Source organism: Bubalus bubalis, chromosome X (assembly GCF_019923935.1).
Source record: "Bubalus bubalis isolate 160015118507 breed Murrah chromosome X, NDDB_SH_1, whole genome shotgun sequence".
In the NCBI taxonomy this organism is placed as follows: Eukaryota; Metazoa; Chordata; class Mammalia; order Artiodactyla; family Bovidae; genus Bubalus; species Bubalus bubalis.
Window position 1 is genome coordinate 66,228,923 of NC_059181.1, and position 5,822 is coordinate 66,234,744.

Genomic DNA, 5,822 nt, shown 5'->3' on the forward strand with positions numbered 1-5,822 from the left:
CCAGCTACGGTCTTTTGCTAATTGTTTAAATATTTTATCTCAAACTTTTTTTCCTTATTGCATGGCATGTGGCATGTTGGATGCATGATCTTAGTTCCCCACCAAGGACTGAACCCATGCCCCCTGCAGTGGAAGCTCAGTCTTAACCACTGGACCACCAGGGGAAGTCCATTTTGCTAATTATTAATGTCTAAGCTTTGGTAGGCAGCGTATTCTTTTAACCCCAGAAGGGGAGGAGAAAGATGGTAGTTTGTAAGCATGGATAGACATTCTAAGCCACAGTTTTGATACACAATTAGCAGCATAATGTCTGTTTAGTTCTAAGGTAGTATAGATGAGCAGATGAAGTGTGCATATCTATAGGTGAACTTTTAAAACTTAACACCATTTGCACTTTAATCAATCTCTCCCATATTGTTCTAGAACTGCACTGTTCAATATGGTAGCCACTATCCACTTGTTGCTGTTGAGCATTTGGAATGTGCCTTGTCCAAAATGAGACATACTATAAGTGTAAAATACCAGATTTTGAAGATTCACTATGAAAAAAACCCAATGTAAGTATCTTAATTTTTATATGGATCACATTTAAATATTTTTATTTAATGGGTGAAATAAAAGTATTAACAGTAATTGCAACTATTATCTTTATTTCTTTTGTAACATGGCTGCTGGAGCTTCCTAGGTGGCTCAGTGGTGAAGAATCTGCCTGCCGATGCAGGAGACATGGGTTCAATCCCTGGGTCAGGAAGATCCCCTGGAGAGGGAAATTGCAACCCACTCTAGTATTCTTACCTGAGAAATCTCATGGGCAGAGGAGCTGGGCGTCATGGGGTCAGAGTTGGACATGACTTAGCAACTAAACAACAACAATGTAGCTGCTAGAGATTTTTAAATTACATGTGACTTGCATTTTATTCCCACTAGACAGCACTATTTTAGAACATTTGGTATAGATAGGGGAAACTGCATTTTTTGTATCAGTCAGCTTATCCACTGAGAAATTCAACAATATTTCAGAGGCTTTGGGTCCGCCAAAAACAAGGGGAAGAGAAACCTCGGACCAGCACAATCCCTAGTACATAGTGGGAGCACAACATACATTTATCTATTAGCTGAGGAAACAAATTCTAAATTCAGATGGGCCCTTGTTCACTTCATTACTCCTCAATGCTCCCCTCTAACACCATTTGCCATGGGGATGGATAATTATGCTATGTGTATCTTTTAAGGTTTTTGTAATACTTGACGTTTCCCCATTGAAATACCTGCTTCTTGTGAGTAGGGATCCTATTTCTCCATGTTTAAATGTTGAATGAGACGTGATCATTATTTTAAAGCACTCACCTCGGCAGCAATTTACTTATTCTAAATCTAGTACTTGAAATGCCATGTTCTTGGTTGCTTTCAGAGTAGAAGTGGAAGTGAGAAATATATTCAAGGGATTAGATCTGATAGAGTGCCTGAAGACTATGGACGGAGGTTCCTGATATTGTATAGGAGGCAGGGATCAAGACCATCCCCAAGGAAAAGAAACGCAAAAAGGCAAAATGGTTGTCTGAGGAGGCCTTACAAATAGCTGTGAAAAGAAGTGAAAGTGAAGTCGCTCAGTCGTGTCCGACTCTTAGCGACTCCATGGACTGCAGCCCACCAGACTGGGAATCTCCCCGTCCCTGGGATTCTCCAGGCAAGAACACTGGAGTGGGTTGCCATTTCCTTATCCAATGCATGCAAGTGAAAAGTGAAAGTGAAGTCGCTCAGTCGTGTCCGACTCTTCACGACCCCATGGACTGCAGCATACCAGGGTCCTCCGTCCATGGGATTTTCCAGGCAAGAGTACTGGAGTGGGGTGCCATTGCCTTCTCCAAAAAGAAGTGAAAGCCAAAGGAGAAAAGGAAAGATATACCCATTTGAATGCAGAGTTCCAAAGAATAGCAAGGAGAGATAAGAAAGCCTTCCTCAGTGATCAATGCAAAGAGGAAAACAATAGAATGGGAAAGACTAGAGAGCTCTTCAAGAAAATTAGAGATACCAAGGGAACATTTCATGCAAAGATGGGCACAATGAAGGACAGAAATGGTATGGACCTAACAGAAGCAGAAGATATTAAGAAGAGGTGGCAAGAATACACAGATCTATACAAAAAAGATCTTCATCACCCAGATAATCATGAAGGTGTGATCACTCACCTAGAGCCAGACATCCTGGAATGCGAAATCAAATGGGCCTTAGGAAGCATCACTATGAACAAAGCTGGTGGGGGTGATGGAATTCCAGTTGAGCTATTTCAAATCCTAAAAGATGATGCTGTGAACATGCTGCACTCAATATGCCAGCAAATTTGGAACACTTAGCAGTGGCCACAGGACTGGAAAAGGTCAGTTTTCATTACAGTCTCAAAGAAAGGCAATGCCAAAGAATGCTCAAACTCCTGCACAATTACACTAATCTCACACTCTAGCAAAGTAATGCTCAAAATTCTCCAGATGTTCAAGCTGGATTTAGAAAAGGCAGAGGAACCAGAGATCAAATTGCCAACATCCACTGGATCACCAGAAAGGCAAGAGAGTTCCAGAAAAACATCTATTTATGCTTTATTGACTATGCCAAAGCCTTTGACTGTGTGGATCACAAGAAACTGTGGAAAATTCTTAAAGAGATGGGAATACCAGACCACCCAACCTGCCTCCTGAGAAATCTGTATGCAGTTTAGGAAGCAAGTTAGAACTGTATATGGAACAACAGACTGGTTCCAAATCGGGAAAGGATTATGTCAAGGCTGCATATTGTTACCCTGCTTATTTAACTTATATGCAGAGTACATCATCCAAAATCCTAGGTTGGATGAAGCACAAGCTGGCATCAAGATTGCTGGGAGAAATATCAATAACCTCAGATATGTGGATGACACCACCCATATGGCAGAAAGCAAAGAACAAAAGAGCCTCTTGATGAAAGTGAGAGGAGAGTGAAAAACTTAAAACTCAACGATCAGAAAACTAAGATCATGGCATCTGATCCTATCACTTCATGGCAAATAGATGGGGAAACGGTGGAAACAGTGAGAGACTTTATTTTGGGGGGCTCGAAAATCACTGCAGATGGTGACTGCACCCATGAAATTAAAAGACTCTTGCTCATTGGAAGAAAAGTTATGACCAACCTAGACAGCATATTAAAAAGCAGAGACATTACTTTGCCAACAAAGTTCTGTCTAGTCAAGGCTATGGTTTTTCCAGTTGTCATGTATGGATTTGAGAGTTGGGACTATAAAGAAAGCCAAGTGTCAAAGAATTGATGCTTTTCAACTATGGTTTTGGAGAAGACTCTTGAGTGTCCCCTGGACTGCAAGGAGGTACAACCAGTCCATCCTAAAGAAAATCAGTCCTGAATATTCATTGGAAGGAGTGATGTTGAAGCTGAAACTCCAATACTTTGGCCACCTGATGCAAAGAGCTGACTCATTTGAAAAGACCCTGATGCTGGGAAAGATTGAGGGCAGAAAGGGATGACAGAAGATGAGATGGTTGGATGGCATCACCAATTCAATGGACATGAGTTTTGAGTAAATTCTGGGAGTTGGTGATGGACAGGGAGACCTGGCATGCTGCAGTCCATGGGGTCGCAGAGTCAGACACGGCTGAGCGACTGAACTGAACTGTGAGTAGGGGTCCTATTTCTCCATGTTTAAATGTTGAGTGAGACGTGATCATAATTTTAAAGCACTGACCTTGGCAGCAACTTAGTCTAAATCTAGTACTCGAAATGCCATGTTCATGGTTGCTTTCAGAGTACATATAGTATTCTTCTGAATTTGCTTATTGGTGGCAAATCTCCATGGAGAAAAAGAATTCTTCAAAACAGCCAAGATTCATCTCAAGGATAGAAGTAACATGAACAAACCTGAATAAGGGCTGCTTCTCTAAGTTGCTCACAAGTTCCAAATATCTTCTGAGCAACAATGACATTCTTTGAATGCCTGTGGTTGCCCAAAGCAACTTTAAAGGGCATTGACTTCAATGCCAATCAAGTAGTTGGCATACTAAGAGAAAAGGCTGCAATTTTTTTCCAGTCATTTCCTATTTCAAATCGTTGTAACTAGGGCCGAGAGCACATTTAATGAGATTGAGATGACCATTAACATTACAATTTGTAAAACACATTCCTGCCTCCTTCCAAACTTTTGGAAATGAAATCCCTTGATACTCACAGTGCCCAAAGTGATTTACAGAATTTACACTATGTGATCTTTAATCCTCCTCAGATTTGCCCTTTAAATTTTCCTTGGCAAACTTCCCCAATGTTTGTTCTAAGAAATGATACCTCATAAGTATACTCTAGGTGTACTTAGGACTTGAGACAAGTATTTAAAAAACTTGAGATACTCTAGGACGAAAGATACTCTAGGACTTGAGACAAATATTTAAAAAAAACTAATTAGGGACTGTAATATGGCAGCAGAATTAAGAGTACAATGTGAAAATAAGCTCTCAAATCAGATCTGACTTGGAAATACTCGGCCACTATGTGACCTTGGGCAAATAATCAGATAGAGTGGCAATAATATACCTCAGAATAATGTGAGGATTAATTTATAACACTTAATAAAATACCTTACAGCAATCAGAAAATATCATAGCTATTAGTAATCCATTTGCAGTCTGATTTAAACATTGAATGAATTTAAAGACTTCAAAGAAACTGGACCCTAGCTTTCCTGTTTTTTAAATGATCATTAACAATAAGAAAGTGAAAGTCACTCAGTCATGTCCAACTCTTTGTGACCCCCATGGACTATACAGTCCATGGAATTCTCCAGGCCAGAATACTAGAGTGGGTAGATTCTTTACCAGCTGAGCCACAAGGGAAGCCCAAGAATACTGGAGTGGGTAGCCTATCCCTTCTCCAGCAGATCTACCCAACCCAGGGATCAAACCAGGGTCTTCTGCATTGCAGGTGGATTCTCTACTGAGCTATGAAGGAAGCTCTCATAACAACATAGTTTATAATCCACTCTGATCTACCAGGTTCTCTGTTCTAGGTAATGGTCCTTTTCATTAAATTTCCCTCAATAAGATGCCTGTGTACTGGCTTACTTTGTTATCTAGAATATGAACTTTTCAGTGGCATTCTTGAGCTACAGACAGAATCATGAACAACACTAAAAGTAAAACCCTGGGAGGGTATGAGGCAAAGTAGCATTGACCACTCCAAAATTATTCCGAGGAACCGTGTTCCTATGCCAATGATAGGGTTCTGTAGTTAGGCACTAGAAGAAATGAAGCTATGATAAAATTCACCATTAGTTAAATGAATACCAGTATCAAGGGGAAGTCAAATCCACATATCCGAATGTGATGACTTACTTAGAAACAAAACTCTTAGGGGTTTAAGCAACATGTGTGAAAGGTTGGAAGTAGGAATGGAAGACAAAAGCTGTCTGAGTACACATGCACACCTAGACAAGTCTTTATACTTACAGAGGTCAAGCAAGGGAATCATCAGGTCAATAGTAATACAAGAAACGTCAAAGATGCACCTACTTAAAATGTCATTTACACAAATGTTTCCAGGATTCTTATATACGAATAGACTTTAATCTTTTATTTTACCACTGAAAGATTAAGCCATTACACAATACAGGACAGAAGTTATATTTCATAAACCAGTACCTGCCCACACTCAAACAGTGAGGGGAATCAAAATCAAGGTTGCACTCTAATTCTACATGATTTTTAAAACCATGTCTATCTGACATTGGTGTGAAGCAACAGAATCTTTATCAGATTCCTCTTTTAAAAGAAAAACCCAAGGAGAGATGA